General features: G+C 44.1%; 1 protein-coding gene and 1 non-coding gene across 5 annotated transcripts in view; both read right to left on the bottom strand.

Annotated features, from left to right (window-relative positions):
- The window catches only part of PHC2 (polyhomeotic homolog 2), a 116,762-nt gene that overhangs the window by 61,434 nt on the left and 38,242 nt on the right, over nucleotides 1-17,086 (bottom strand). The window lies entirely within an intron of this gene.
- LOC136332703 (U6 spliceosomal RNA) lies at nucleotides 8,144-8,251 on the bottom strand. The gene has a single exon (XR_010730865.1). It is a non-coding gene; the product is annotated as a U6 spliceosomal RNA (small nuclear RNA).

The following is a 17,086-nucleotide window of genomic DNA, read 5'->3' as shown; positions in this document are numbered from 1 at the left end:
GCCAACAAAGATGGAAATGAAGGGTAAGAAGTTAAAATTGCCTTGGCTGGATAGTTTGGTTGGTTAGAGCATCGTCCTGTAGTGCAGAGGTTGCCAGTTTGATCCCGGTCAGGGCACAGACAGGAACAGATCGATGTTCCTGTCTCTCTCTCTCTCTCCCCCCTTCCTGTCTCGCTAAAATAAATAAAAAATTAAAGAAAACGTTAAAACTGACCATGCAGTTCTAACAATCAAAATAGATTGAACAGAACCCCATACATTTAAATAAACTTTTTCTGAAGCCTCACTGTTTTCTTCCCAATGTATAGAAGGCAGACTGTATCAAGTGTTTCTGTACAAGCTGGTGCTGGTTGGTTGAAGGGTATGAAGAGGAAAAAGGAGGATTTGATCCCGTTTGGAAGGAACATATAGTTAAGGCCACGTGATACAAATGCAGAGTGTTTAGGGACTGAGATGTGGGCAGCTTGAGTCTCACTACTCTGAGACAGGGCAACTGTACAGCCTGTGTCCTTTTCTGTAAAGGACCAGACAGTAAAGATTGCACGTGTCACAAGCATGCAGTCTCTGCCATGACTACTAACTTTATTGTGATAACACGACCATACACAAGTTGTAAGTAGGGTATAGCTGTGTATCATAAAACATGAGTTACAAAAGCATGTGGTGGGCTGGTTTTGGCCTGTGGGCTGTAGTCTGTAGGACCCTGTCTGTAGCAAACCCATTTTTGTATATCAGCCACACAGCGGACAGTATAGCTGTAGCTTATTGGTTAAGCACGGGCTTCTGTGTTAGAAAGACCTGTGTTCAAATTCTAACCACTAGTCAGGTTATCCTTGAGCAAGTTATGTCATGCTCTGCGCATCAGTTTCTTCAGCAATAAGATGAGATCACATTTTCCTCTTGGGTTGGGTCTGTGGATTAAAGGAGATGTCTGTAAAGCATGGTACGATACTTAGCAAAGAGTAAGCATGTGATAAGTGGCAAGGGTGTGAGTCAGACATGGGATTTGGAAAATGATTCCTTTAATCACAGTAAATAGTGAGGATCCCATAAGTTATTTTTCATCATTGGTCACAGGTCAGTCATACTTAAAAAAAAAAAATCTCTTTAGCCTGACCAGGTGGTGGCGCAGTGGATAGAGCATTGGACTAGGATGCAGAGCACCCAAGTTTGAAACCCCAAAGTTGCCGGCTTGAGTGGCATCATAGACATGACCCCATGGTCACTGGCTTGAGCCCAAGGTCACTGGCTTGAGCAAGGGGTCACTCGGTCTGCTGTAGACAAGGCACATATGAGAAAGCAATCAATGAACAACTAAGGAGTAGCAATGAAGAATTAATGCTTCTTATCTCTCTCCCTTTCTGTCTGTCCCTCTCTCTGAATCTCTGTCTATGTCAAAAAAAATCTTTAGGCCCTGGCCAGTTGGCTCAGTGGTAGAGCGTCGGCCTGGCGTGCAGGAGTCCCGGGTTCGATTCCTGGCCAGGGCACACAGGAGAAGCACCACCCCCCTCTGCTTCTCCACCCCCCCCTCCTTCCTCTCTCTCTCTCTTCCCCTCCCGCAGCCAAGGCTCCATTGGAGCAAAAGATGGCTTAGGCGCTGGGGATGGCTCCGCGGCCTCTGCCTCAGGCGTTAGAATGGCTCTGGTTGCAGCAGAGCAATGCCCCGGATGGGTGGAGCATCACCTCCTGGTGGGCATGCCGGGTGGATCCCGGTGGGGTGCATGCGGGAGTCTGTCTGCCTCCCTGTTTCCAACTTCAGAATTAAAAAAAAAAAAAAAAAAAATCTTTATAAAGAACCATGGTCTGTTTTACCTATTTAAATTTTGGTCTTTTTTTTTTTTTTTTTTTTTTTTTTTAAAGGCAGCTTTGCCAGAAGGCCCTTTAGGAACACAGACTTTAGAGCAGTGGTAGTCAACCTGGTCCCTACCGCCACTGATGGGCGTTCCAGCTTTCATGGTGGGCGGTAGTGGAGCAACCAAAGTATAAATAAAAAGACAGATTTAACTATAGTAAGTTGTTTGATAAAGATTTATTCTGCCAAACAGTGAAAATCCTACATAAAGTACTTGGTAAGTAATTATTATTATATGCTTTAACTTGCTGTAACTCTGCTTTATAAATTTTATAAAGTAAAGTTACTTCCCTACTTTATAAATCACCATTACTGTGGAACCAGTGGGCAGTTAGAAAATTTTACTACTGACAGAGATACAAAAGTGGGGGGTAGGTATAAAAAGGTTGACTACCTCTGTTCTAGACAGTAATTAAGAACGTATGCTCTAGACTCGAGCTGCCTGGTTTCAGACTTCTGCTTCCTACTTTTGTGACCCTGAGCAAGTTACAAAATCTCCAGGCTTCAGTCTTAACTGTAAAACTGGGAAAATAACACCATCTTGGAGGGTTGTCAAATTAGATGAGTTAATGTATACAAAGCAGTCAAAAACTGTGCCTGGCTCTTGGTAAACACTTAATAAATGTTAACTGTTATCATTATCATCATCGACATTATTATTTTTTTTTTTTCATTTTTCCGAAGCTGGAAACGGGGAGGCAGTGAGACAGATTCTCGCATGCGCCCGACCGGGATCCACCCGGCATGCCCACTAGGGGGCGACGCTCCGCCCCTCTGTTGCATCCAGAGCCATTCTAGTGCCTGAGGCAGAGGCCACAGAGCCATCCTCAGCGCCCAGGCCATCTTTGCTCCAATGGAGCCTTGGCTGCGGGAGGGGAAGAGAGAGACAGAGAGGAAGGAGAGGGGGAGGGGTGGAGAAGCAGATGCGCACCTCTCCTGTGTGCCCTGGCCGGGAATCAAACCTGGGACTCCTGCACGCCAGGCCGATGCTCCACCGCTGAGCCAACCGGCCAGGGCATCATCGACATTATTAAAGATGCTTTACAAAGAACTTTTACTTCAGGGCTTCAAGAGGGATGCTATTCTACTGGTTTCCCAGAAGACAAACCCATACACAAACTCAGATCCAATCAGGTTAAGTTAGTGCCTAACTTTAAGACATCCATTGCTTTAATTTTCCAGCTAGTCATCACACAGTCACTATATCCACATCCTTTTTCTTCCACTTCAACTACTGCCTGTTATGGACTAAACTGTGTTCCCTCAAAACGATGTTAAAAGTCCTAGCCCCCAGTCCCTCAGAATGTGACCTCATTTGGATATAGGGTCATTGCAGATGTAATTAGTTAAGATGAGGTCTTATTGGAGTAGGGTGGGCCCCTAATCCAATATGACTGAAATCCTTATTAAAGAATGTCATGCGAAGAGACAGACATACACAAGGAGAAGACAGCCATGTGGAGATAGGGGCAGGGACTGGAGTTAGGTCTTCACAAGCCAAGGAACTCCTGGTGCCAGAAGCTAGGAAGAGACACGGAAGGATTTCTGGGGAGGATGGCCCTGCTGACACCTTGAATTTGGACTTCCAGTCCTCCAGAATATTTCCTAAGCCACCAAGTCTGTCGCACAGACTGGAAAAGAGAGTAGGTTGGGGTAGGGTAGAAGAAGAACTAATTTCCAGAGGAAAAAGGTACCTTTATTCCCATCAATAAACTCAAAGTTAGAAAAAAAAATTTTTTTAAGTGACAGTAAATTCTTCATACTATGGTTTCAGTCAATTCTTCCTTGTTTATTTTTAGTAAAACTATGTATTCCTGGGATTTGTACACAGTGCTTTCCATAGGCAAGGCTATAAGAAAGACCTATATAAAAATCTCTCTAGTCTGACCAGGCGGTGACGCAATGGATAGAGTGTTGGACTGGGATGTGGAGGACCCAGGTTGGAGACCCTGAGGTTGCCAGCTTGAGCATGGGCTCATCTGGTTTGAACAAAGCTCACCAGCTTAGACCCAAGGTCGCTGGCTTGAGCAAGGGGTTACTTGGTCTGCTGAAGGCCCGTGGTCAAGGCACATGTGAGAAAGCAATCAATGAACAACTAAGGCAGGGGTCAGGAACCTTTTTGGCTGAGAGAGCCATGAATGCCATATATTTTAAAATATAATTCCGTGAGAGCCATACAACAACCCGTGTTCGTTACGCATTATCCAATAAAAATTTGGTGTTGTCCTGGAGGACAGCTGTGATTGGCTCCAGCCACCCGCAACCATGAACATGAGCGGTAGGAAGTGAATGGATTGTAATACATGAGAATGTTTTATATTTTTAAAGTTATTTTTTTTTATTAAAGATTTGTCTGCGAGCCAGATGCAGCCATCAAAAGAGCCACATCTGGCTCATGAGCCATAGGTTCCCGACCTCTGAACTAAGGTGTCACAATGAAAAACTAATGATTGATGCTTCTCATATCTCTCCATTTCTGTCTGTCCCTATCTATCCCTCTCTCTCTCTGTCTCTGTAAACAAACAAAAAAATCTCTCTAAAGGTACACACTTCGAGTTATGAGATAAATAAGTCCTGGGGATGTATGGTGAATATAGTTAACAATACTTTATTGCATATTTGAAAGCTGACAAGAGTTTAGATCTTAAAATTTCTCACCACTGGAAAAAAAATTCTGTAACTATGTCTGGTGATGGTTGTTACCTACTTATTGTGGTAATCATTTTGGAATATATACAAATAATGAGTCATTATGTTGTATAGCTGAAACTAATATAATGGTTTATATTATACCTCAATAAAAAAGTCTCTCCATACTAAGTCTCTCCACAAAGCATGACTATGCACATGTGTGTACAGACACACGTGTGCGCCCTTACCATTTCCAGAGCGCATCATTGCTGCCACTCCATCTCAGCGTTGCACTGGCCTGATGTTGAGTTATATGCACCATGGTAGGCTAGTCCTTCTGCCACATCTACTTCCTGACAAGCATAACTGAGCCAGGGCAGGGCCCATAGGAAACAGCCAGGATTCACAATCATTGTTCAAGGGCATGGCAATGTATAAGTTCTTCACCAGCCTTCTTTTTTCTTCTTGTTCTACTCCTTCAAACTGGGATATATTCTAGACCTGCCAGGGGCTCTGTAGGTACCACTTAACTCTTTGTAGCACATGAGTTAAGGGGTCTGCTCATTTTTATGGACACCAGCCGAGAGTGCCCTGGAGAAGCAGGGCTATCCTGGGTGTCCTCTTTTCCTGCTCCCACCTGAGCATTCTCCCCCCAGACCTTATTCCAAGAGGGCGGCTTTCCTCCCTTACAGTCTCCCTTTCCATCCCCTGCGAGGTGATTAGGGAATGGGGCTTTACAGACTTGGATATAGTAGAAAGAGACAGATGACCTAAGATAGAAGGCTCCTGTCCTGAAGACTTCTGTTCTGTATGTAAGCGGTCTTTTAGCCATTAAAAGGCCTGGTGCTGGCAAATGATAATTCTTGCCACTTATTGGGTATTTGCTCAGGGACAAAGGGTGCGTCATATACACAGTCTCATTTATTCCTCAAAACCTGTGATACAGGAATTAATTCTTTCTTTTTTTCTAAATTAAGTGAGAGGGTAAGAGCAGGGGAGGCAGAGAGACAGACTCCCACATGCGCCCTGACCAGGATCCACCCAGCACGCCCACCAGGGGGCGACGCTCTGCCCACCAGGGGGCGATGCTCTGCCCATCCTGGGCGTCGCCATGTTGCGACCCTCCTGGGCGTCGCCATGTTGCGACCAGAGCCACTCTAGCGCCTGGGGCAGAGGCCACAGAGCCATCCCCAGCGCCCGGGCCATCTTTGCTCCAGTGGAGCCTTGGCTGTAGGAGGGGAAGAGAGAGACAGAGAGGAAGGCGCGGCGGAGGGGTGGAGAAGCAAATGGGCGCTTCTCCTATGTGCCCTGGCTGGGAATCGAACCCGGGTCCTCCGCACGCTAGGCCGACGCTCTACCGCTGAGCCAACCGGCCAGGGCCTCCGAGCTATATATTTTAACATCTGAAGCGAGGCCATGGAGCCATCCTCAGTGCCCAGGGCCAACTTGTTCAAACCATTTAGCCATAGCTGTGTGGGAGGAGTGGAGGAGAATGAGAGAGAGAGAGAGAAGGGGGAGGAGTAGAGAAGCAGATGGTTGCTTCTCCTATGTGTCCTAACAGGAAATTGAACCCAGGACATCCACATGCCAGGCTGATGCTCTATCCCTGAGTCAACCAGCCAGGGCCCAGGAGTTATTTCTTTATTTTTTCCCCACAAGAAAAGAGGTTCAGAGAGGTCCAAGAACTCATCTGAGTTCACAGAGCTAGCAAAGGGCAGGCATAGGATCTGAAACCAGGGCTGCAAGTCCTAGTACAAGAGGCAGAATCAAGTAGTGCTCACTCTGGTCCAGGCCTCTCGGGGCTGGTGAGTTCTCACGACGTTCACTTGGCTCCCATTGCCCTCTGTCTGGTAGACTTTCCCACAAGAGTGATCTCAGGCAGGGGGTCAGTCTATTGCAAACCTGTCAACCACTACTCTTCCAGCTTTGTATTCACGCGCTTAGAGTATTTACTGGGACATGTCTAATATTTGTAAGCCTTTCCAGTTTATGAGTATTTTCCTATCTTTTGTTTCAATATTATTTTGTATTGGTTTCCAGTGTACAGTATAGTGGTTAGACAATTATATACTTTACAAAGTGTTCCCCCTGATATTTATAGTACCCACCTGGCAACCATACACATATTCACATTATTATTGACTACATTCCCTATGCTGTACTTTACATCCCAGGGACTATTTTGTAACTATCAGTTTGTACCTCTTACTCCCTTCACCTCTTTCACCTAGTCCTCCAGGCCTCCCACCCCTCCGGTGACCACCAGTCTGCTCTCTTTGTGAGTCTGTTTCAATTTTGTGTGTTCATATATTTTGTTCTTTAGATTCCACATATAAGTGAAATTATATGGTATTTGTCTTCCTCTGACTGACTTATTTCACTGAGCATAATACCCTCAAGGTCCATCCATGCTGTTGCAAATAAGATTTCATTCTTTGTTACGGCCGAGTAGTATGCTACTGAGTATAAGTACCACAACTTTTTTATCCACTTCTCTACTGATGGGCACTTGGGTTGCTTCCATATCTGGGCTACTGTAAATGATGATGCAATGAACATAGGGGTGCATATATTCTTTCAAAGTAGTATTTTGGGTTTCTTTGGAATCCCCAAAAGTGGAATGCTAGGTCATAGGCAGTTCTATTTTAAATTTTTTGAGAAACCTCCATACTGTTTTCCATAGTAGCTGTACTAATCTGCATTCCCACCAACAGTGCATTAAGGTTCCCTTTTCTCCACATCCTCCAACACTTGCCATTTGCGGATGTATTGATGATTGTTATTCTGACAGGTGTGAAGTGATATCTCATTGTGATTTTAATTTGCATTTCTCTGACAATTAGTGACAATGAGCATCTTTTCATATGTCTATCGGCCATCTGCATGTCCTCTTCGGAGAAGTGTCTATTTAGGTTCTCTGCCATTTTTAAGTTGATTGTGTTCTGATGTTGAGTAGTACGAGTTCTTTATAAATTTTGGGTATTAACTCCTAATATTTGCACATATCTTATCAACATACAAGATCAGTACTGTCAGCAGGGTTTATAAAATCATTTTAAACTTTTTTTTTTTTTTACAGGGACAGAGAGAAAGAGTCAGAGAGAGGGTAGACAGGGACAGACAGACAGGAACAGAGAGATGAAAAGCATCAATCATTAGTTTTTCGTTGCGCGTTGCAACACCTTAGTTGTTCATTGATTGCTTTTTCATATGTGCCTTGACTGTGGGCCTTTAGCAGACCGGGTAACCCCTTGCTCAAGCCAGCGACCCTGGGCTCAAGCTGGTGAGCTTTTGCTCAAACCAGATGAGCCCACGCTCAAGCTGGCAACCTCGGGGTCTCGAACCTGGGTCCTCCACATCCCAGTCCAATGCTCTATCCACTGAGTCACTGCCTGGTCAGGCCATTTAAAACTATTTCATGGAACAGCGTTATACAAGGCAAAAGCAACTGCTCCGGAGTCCTTTGGAAAGAAGGGATGAAGGACACCTACCTTTCCTGAGTGCCCACTAAGTGCTGGGCATAAGCACAGGGAGGCGGTGTAATTTAAAAGAAAGAGGAGGACTTTGTATTCAGAGAAAGCTGTTTTGATTCCTGCCTGCACCACAGTTGGGAGATCTTAGGCAGGTTACTTAACCTCTGTGCACCTGCTTCCTCATCTGTAAGTAGTGTTAATGCTATAGATTTTTGCGTGTCATTCTCACACAGGGGCCATGCTAATCTTCTCTATATCATTCCAATTTTAGTATATGTGCTGCCGAAGAGAGAACAATGCTATAGATTTTTAAGTTATTGAAAAAATAATAAAATGCAAGCAAGACACCTAGCACAGTGTGCAGCACACAATAGGCATTTAATAATGATCAACTTCCCTTTGCCTGATTAATTCTTCTAGCATTGTTTTGGAGTAGTAATAACTGATAAGAAAATGGGCTCTGAGTGGTAACCTGCCCAAGGTCATAAAGCTATGAAGTGCCATAAACCGAAAGAGTCTGAATCTAGGACTCATGCCCCAGTGGTAATATAGGAGTGCCTTGACTGTGGAGAAAGGAAGACACAAAAATTTAGGCTTTTAATCCTTTACAATATTGAACATACTCTTAGTCCAGGCTTGATTATAAGCTTTTCAACTGAGTTAAAAAAAAAAAAAAGCCCCTTTAATCTTAAGACTTTTCTTCCTGAGAAAAGAAAAACCCCACCTATAGCTATAATTGAAAGAAGTCATAACCAGAATGATTTCTTTCTGTGTGTGGGGGAGGGTGTCCACACATGTGCACTCCTATACTTACGTGTGCTGGGAAGCAAGGGGGAAAGCAAGAGACGGGAAGCTAGTCGGCGACTGCATTGCTAGATTAAACTCCCCATTTAATGCTACTGTGTGTGCAGTAAAAGTGCTTTAGAAATCCAGAAAGGAAGAGATCAGTAAACATTCTTCCCAGAGCTATTTTCCATGCAATGATTGAGTGGTCAGTTCTCAAGGTATTTGGATGAAGACTACATGACATTGCGAACAGGCACAGAGCTCGAGAGTTCGGTTTCCTTTCCCCACCTCCTCCTCCCACCTTCCCCGGGGCAGTTCCCTCCTTGGGCCCTAACTGCTGTGGCCAGCCCACCATTTAGAGGACTCAGCCATTCCTAAGAGGCTTTCTCTTGCTCTGCTTCTGCCCTAGCAACTTGTCAAGGCAGCTGTTTCAGAGCTTGGGAATCACAAAGCAATTCCGGAGTCCCCTAGGCCCAGCTCTGGGGCCTTCTTTCCCTCATTTGTCCCAAACAATGGCCTCTAATTGCTATTAACATTCCTCTCCAGCAGAAACATACTGCATGTCTGTGGTCAGCCTCTGATTTGCTGTGACCACCAGCCTTTTGCTTCCTATTGTATTGGGAATGCTATGTTCTATACCCCTACGTTTGCTTTTCCCCTCTAAGCATACCTCTTGGTTTTTTAACTTCTTGTACTGCATTTGTAACCCATTCTGTTACTGTTTGCAGGGGGAACTATCTAAATGGGATCGGCCCCCCTTAATCTTCCACTCCTTCCAGTCAAGAATAACTTTGCCCTACTTGTTTTCTCTTATTTATAAAAATAGCTAATGGTAGAACAGGCAGAAGTGGGAATACAAAGTGGAAATTGTGAAGAGATAGATTTCAACTGAAAAGATGTCTTACTAACAATAAGAACTGTTAAAAAAGTGGAGTGGGCTGCTCTGTGAAGCCAGCTTCATGTCAGTGGAGGCATCTGAGCAAAGGCTGAGCACACCCACGTGGCCGGTGAGACTCGGGCCCTGGTGCCTCCAGGGTCTCTAACATCAGCCATAAATACTTTTGTGAAAATCTTTTACTGGATGCCAGAAATCCAACTGAGATTTTAGGCTTTTGGCTTATTTTTAAACTAACACAGTTAAACGTTCTAAATAATAATCTTGTTTTTTAAGCGGTAGCATGGCTCCCAATGTCTTTATCATTCTAGTTACTAACGAAAAGAGTAAATTCCATTAGTATGAATTTTCTGATTCCCGTTATCTATTCAAGGTGGAGGAAACTATAGTTCGTATTTCCTCGATGGGGCAGCTACAAAGTGGCTAAGTAGAAAAGTTGATCTCTTTTAGACCCGCAGAACACTGGTTTACCCAAATAACTCATCCAGCCACCATTCATCCACCCATCCATGTGTCTGTCCATCTCTGTCCATCCATCCATCCTTTACATATTTATTGAACAATTATTATGTGCTTGGCACTGAATGGGATACAAGAATGATTCATATATTAACTCTGTTCTTAAGGAGTTAACAGTTTAAGAGGAGAAATAAGAAAGAAAATATAATAGGAGTAGGCAAACATTTTTGGTAAAGTAAAACATTCAGGCTTTGCCGACTACATCTGGTCTCTGCTGCATATACCTATTTGATTCCCATCCTCTCCCAAACATTTAGAAATGTAAAAGCCATCAGTTCCAGGACTTGACATAAACAGGTTGTGGGCTAGATTTGGCCTGTGGACCCTAGTTCACTGACCCCTGAAAATGTAATAAGGTGTAAAGTGATAACCTTCAGTTGAATCAGCCAGAAGTTTCATTTGGGTGTGTTTTTAAAGATGGGTTTGATTGGGACTTTGGAAATGGGGATATTCTAGGTGGGAGGAGCACATTTATACATTGTTTCCCATTTTCTGTTCTTAGAGCAGAGGTTTTCAAAGTGGTATCACCTGGGAACTTATGACAGATACAATTTTTCAGGTCTATAGCGGTTCTCAATGTTAGCATACAGGAGAATCACCTGCAGGGTTTGGCAAAACAGATTGCTGGGCTCCACCCCCAGCTTTCTGATGCTGCTGGTCCAGGGCCACATTCTGAGAACCCATCTTGAAGAATTTCTGTTGTATCCGTACACAGGGCGTGGATGCTTTGCAGAGTACCAGGCTCGTTCCATTTAGTGTACTCACTCAGAAAGGGGCTTTGAGCCCCTGAAAATCGGTGGTGACTTTCTCCTCCAGGGCAAGAGCTTGTTAGGTTCACCCACTGGAGGCAGCAGGTCATTGTGGGGGGCTGTATGGTTAGGAGGATATCCCCTTCTCGGTCTTGGCTACTGGCACACATTCTGTCTTCCTCCTGATGCCTCCGGACACATTCATTTATTCATCCTCACTTGGAGTCATTCTCATAAATTAATTCATATGCCTTGCTCCTAGGAGGTGTGTATTTTTACCACTGCTACAAAATGGTCCCCTCTACATTATGCCGGAGACTATGTCCTTTGATGGTGGTGGGGAGACAGAGTTACTATTTTAGCATTTGAATGAAATGTCTTCTAAAAACTCAGATGTGGAGCTCAGAGAGGCTGACTGGAGGAGGGAGTAGAAGGGAGAGAGTACACAGAGGAATCTCAGAGGAGGCTATAGTCAACCAGACACAGGAGGAGTCATTAATCTGGCAGACAATGAATGGCAAAAGGCAATTAGCTTGCCGGTGGCTGTAGCAAGCCAATGAAGTATGCAGTATAGTAACTGAGGGTCTAGTGTAAGGGCAGGGTCATGGCTAGGGAACTCAAAAGGAAGACAAGATAAAGGAGGTTAGAGGTGGGAAAGCCATCTGGGTCTTGCAGGAAGGGAAGAGAAAGTGCTCCTGGTCTCGTGGATATTAATTAGCAAGTAAAAGTGCCCAGGTGTAGCTGTACACTTGTCGGGGCACTACATACAATCTTGAAAATGAACTAGGTGCTTCAGTGTGTATGCATGCATGCGCGGGCGCACGGGCATGTGTGCGCACACACACAGACACACGCTTTCTCATATTATTCTCACTCTTCATTCATCTGCCAAGACTAACCAGAAAGGCAGTTCAGGACTGTCTGGTTGAATAACAGTAGGACCACATGCCTAAACATGGGCAGAGTTTAACAGATACAATTCTAAACTTCCGTTTGTGGGGCTTCCTTCCCCATTTAAAGCACACTTGTTTTCTCTGCCACACGCCTCACTCACACGCACGTTCTCACGTTTTGGCTCATCTCAGGCACTCGGCAGCCACGCTAATGGATTCTCATCTGCCTATTAATGTCCTTCAGACAATCATTTCTGCAGCCTCACTGGGAGTCATTCTCATATATTAAGCACTACTTTCTGCTTCCAAAAATCACTTCAAATGTCAAAGTTGCTGCCATAGCCTCTGTTCCTGCTGTCTGTAGGAACTGTTAGCTTTGTCATTCTTATAAAAAGGAAAAAAATGTACCAATATTGGCTTGACTGAGTAAAGAGCCCAACCCAAAGCAGATTGTCCTACCGTGGGATGCAGGTTTGTGGCTGCGGTGTCCCCGCCTTCAAGACCATCCCATTTATCTCTCTTTGTTCCACTCCCTCTCTCTTCCTTCACAACGCTGTAATCACATACATACTCTGGGTTGGAAAAAAAAAAGGACAGCCTAATTTCCTGATGATTATGTTGTTACCTAGCAACAGCCAATCAGGGACTGGGCTTTTTGCCTGCAGTATTTCATGCAAATAGTTTGGAGAAATGGCAGGGTAACCCAGGCTGCTTAGTCTGTCTTCTCAGGGGACACATTACAGAATAAAACCAACCCAAAAGGGGACTACTGAAGCCAGGCACGTGCCTCAGATAACAGGCCATCTGATCTCTTTCCCTCACTCTCTCTCCCCAGCACCCCTTAACAAAAGCATGACGGTTCCACAGACAGACACTTAGGGAGGCCACAAAGTTGAAAAGAGGCTCATTAACAGCCATTCTTCACCCTGGATCTCTGTACTGATAACAAACCCAGAGCAACCTCTGATTCTCTGGAAACCCTACCTTTCCAGGAAGGCAAAGACTGCTGCATTCTCAGGAGTTGTCTGTGGAGGACATGAGGAGAATTCTCCATAGCCATTCTGTTCAGAAAGAAGCTAACACCTGGCACTTCCCACCTGATTTAAAAGCCTCATCTACGCCCATGCTGGTCTGTCTCATATGGGGAAACCCATTGTTTACAACTGCGTTCTTCCTGGTGCCCACTGGCAAATCCTCATTCAAATGGTTGAACAATGAGAGAAGCCACACTCATAAGACCCCTTAGAGAGACATTGTTGTTTTCCCAATAAGTTCTAAGCACTTGATGTAAAATGCTGTCAGGAGCCACACATACCGACTTCCTGTAAGGTTCAGATGCAGTGCACTGGATCTGGACTGGTGCCACAAAAGGTGGTCTCAAAGGACAGAGGGTCCAGGTCTGTCTCCTCTGGGGGTGTGGCCAGGCTTCAGAGGGTAGGATTAGATTTCAGTAGTTTGTCTTGTTGACTCCTTACTGAGTGATCCAGCATGGAGGCAGAAAAAACTGGAGCCTCAGCTGCTGGATAGCTCCTCAATGTTCCCGTAATACCCGCTCTAGCCAGCAGTTTGCAAAGGTGTGTTCTTGGTTACACTGGGGCAGTAAATAGAACCCTATCCTATTGATTTACAGTTTTTATATATTTGTAAGACAAGAGATAATTATAGTCTCAATCATTATAGGAAGGGGTGAGAGCTTGTCAACCTCTGACATTCACAGCCTCACCATCCAGAGCAACTGTCAATCAGTCTTTGTTCAGAAAGGCGGAGTTAAGGAGTCCCGTTCATCTAAAGGGCTGGATAACTCTATGCTCACCCTGGTCCTAGAGTCAATTCAGAAAATTCTTTGAGTTAGGTACTTTCATCCTCATAACCTTGGAATACATAGTATAAACTCCATTTTACAGAAAAGAAACTGGTGAGTAACTTGCTCAGGTTACGCAGTTATAAAGTGGCAAAGCTGGGATTAAATAGCAGGTCTTCTTACTCTAAAGTCTGCTGGGAGGTCCAGATCATCCTGACCTTGGCCAAGTCCTTAGAGTAGTTATATAAAAAAAAGGGGAGGGGGTATAGCAACAGAAAGTCACTTTTGCAGTAAATAAATAAATAAATAAATTTAACCTTTTGCATTTATTATTGGTGTCCAAAGGTTTTTCATCTGGAGTTAAATGTTAAACCTTGAGTGACTCTTACCTCTGCTTGCACATTAGAGACGCCAGATGAACATGACAGAAATATTCATTCCTGAGTCCTACTCCAGATCAATTAACTGGAAACTTCTGGGGGCAAACTGGGAGGCAGTGTTTTTTAAAAGCTTCCCAGGAAGAACACAACAACTTTGGAATATGACCTGGAAGCTTTTTATAAAGCTAAACATATACCTGCCCTTTAAGTCAGAAATTCCATTCCTAGGAATTTCTTCAAGTAAAATGAAAACATAGGTCCATAAAAGATCTTGTACAGACATGTTCCTAGCAGCTTTATTTATAGTTGCTAAAAAAAGATGGTATATTTATACTATGAAATGTTACTCAGCAATAAAAAGGAACAAATTATTGATATATGCAACAACATGGATCAGTCTCAAAAATGCTATGTTGGATGAAAAAATCTTACACAGGGTACAACTAAATGGTTCCATTTATATGAAGGTATAGGAATAGGAAAAGTTAATCTATGGCAGAAAAAAAATCAAAGTGATGGCTACCTCTGGAAGAGGGGAGTGGGGGAGGGTAGTGACCTGGAAGGAGGCATGAAGGAATATCTGGGGTGGTGGCCATGATCTAACTGTTGATAAGGGTTTGTATTACATTGGTGTACGCATCTATCAAACTTAGAGAATGGTGTCCTTTGTGCATTTCATTGTGTGTGAATTTTACCACAAAAATGGTGAACTCTAGTTAATGAAATGCATGCTGATATATTTAGGGGTGAAATATACTGATGCCTGCAACTTTCTTTGAAATGCACAAAAAAGAAATGATGGATTGGTGAAAGGATAGAGGGATGGATAGTTGGTCAGACCCGTGATAAAGCAAGTATGGTAAAATGTTAACTGTAGAATCTAGTTAAGATATATGTAATATTTACTACATAATTTTTCAACTTTTTGGTATGTTTAAAAAATTTCTTAATAAAATTCTGGGAAAAAGTTCTCCAGGTGATTGCAATGGATGGACATTGGGATAAAAGATAAATTTCAGTTATCATGGTTGAAAAGTGTGAAATGAATGTTATGTATGCCCTTAATCTTCAGAGATGATTGCAGTCTCTACCCCCAACACACACACGCACACACACACACATACACACATGCACACAAAGAAAAGAATTCTGAAATAAATGTCTAGGGTGAAAAAAAAAAACTTCCTAGAGTTAGGCTAAATCTTGTGGCCACATTGTGTCCTACTTTACATTGGACTTATGTAGTACACATTTGACAAATGGTCTGATGGGACGAAATATTTGAAATTAGAACAGTTCTGGAAATTCTGGGCAGTATGATAATTATACTTATGCTCTAGAATGGTAAAACCTTAAACCAATAATCTCAGACTGTAATTTTCCCTGGTGCCATTTCCCCCGGTGGACCACAGACCCACAGGGATAATGCAAGTCTCTAAACATCCAGAGAAAGAAGCTGGTGTGTGGTGCCGCAAAGATCTGAATGGACAGTTGACTTCCAGGGGGTGGGGAAAGAACGAGGGGAGGAGAGAAGGGGAATAGTGCAGGCAAGTGCAGTACAGAGCCCCTACTCCTTGAGCTGCCCCATTTATTCTGCGTAATTGCTTCATTTCCACTGGCAGTGCATCTCAAAACAAATTTCATTACTAGTGCTTTGGATATCATATTGATTACCAGTTTCATCGATTCTTATCTTGCTAATTAGCATATAAATTAGTCATTTGGGGGAAGCATTAGCCAAAATTGAATTTTCTCCTTACTCTTCTTTCAGAAGGTAAATGAAAATGGATGTGGCCTGTTAAGGTCCCTGGCCTTCCTCTGACACACTCCAAGTGCTGTTCACAGCCAGGGAGCTCCTGTGGAGGGAGCGAGAAGGCTCAAGGAAAAAGCTGTCTTCCTGCTCCTGACTGCTGTTGCTGTAGTGAAACCCCGTAAGAGTTATCAAGGAAATCAGAGGCAGAGGATAGGTTTGCAAGCTGAGACTTGTTCCCTTGGAGACACTGAGCTGCCGGACAGCAGCGTCCCCTCCCACATACATTAAGAGGAGGTCTTGGGATGCACCAATCTCTGTGGCGTTCTCTCCCAAGGCTGGGACTGAGCATGCCATTCTGCTCCTCAGTTCAATGGTGAGATGAGGGGTCTGGAATCAGATAAGCTGGGCTGGAATGCCGGCTGTTTCCTACCAGCCATGTGACCTGGAGCATGGCAACCTAATCTGTAAAACGGGAGTGCTCACAGCACTGACTTCATTGGTAGGAGGGAATGTTAAGAGAGAAGAATGTTTCAAAGCACTTAGCACAGTGTCTGGCACACAGATGTTAGCATTCCTCAACATACAAGGATCTTAGGCCTTGGCCGGCTGGCTCAGCAGTAGAGTATCGGCCTGGCGTGTGAAAGTCCAGGTTTGATTCCGGGTCAGGTCACATAGGAGAAGCAACTATCTGCTTCTTCCAACCTCCCCCCCCCCATCTCTCTCTTTTCCCTTCCCATAGCCATGGCTTGAATGGTTCAGCAAAGTTGTCCCAGGCTCTGAGGATGACTACATGGCCTCATTTCAGGTGCTAAAATAGCTTGGTTGCTGAGCAACAGAGCAGTGGCCCAGACAGGCAGAGCATCATCTGGTAGAGGGCTTGCTGGGTGGATCTGGGTCAGAGTGCATGTGGGAGTCTGTCTCTGTCTACCTGCCTCTCACTTAAAAAATAAATCTTAGAAATCAGGTCCTCCAGTGGGAGCTGCTCAGCTTTAAAGTTATCATTACTACAAACTCCCAGCTGCTTAGTCCCTAGAACAGGACACAGGCCATTAGTCAGGCCAGCTCAGTCCTTGCCTCTCAAGAGACATGGCCATCAAATCAGATGGATCAATCAACTGAGAGCAGGTTGAAAATGAAGACTCTTGGGCCCCACCCTAGATCTGTTGAATCAGAATCTGCTCTGTAACAAGATTCCTGTGTGATTCATATGCAAATTAATACTTGAGATGCATCATTATCCTATTATGGGAATATTTGTGTTCCCTCAAATTCTTATGTTGAAATTCTTCCCCCCAGTGTGATGGGCCTTTGAGAAGTGATTAGGATTAGATGAAGTCATAGAATGAAGACCTCA

Source organism: Saccopteryx bilineata, chromosome 3 (genome assembly GCF_036850765.1).
Source record: "Saccopteryx bilineata isolate mSacBil1 chromosome 3, mSacBil1_pri_phased_curated, whole genome shotgun sequence".
Taxonomy (NCBI): Eukaryota; Metazoa; Chordata; class Mammalia; order Chiroptera; family Emballonuridae; genus Saccopteryx; species Saccopteryx bilineata.
This window is presented reverse-complemented; position numbering and strand designations above follow the sequence as displayed.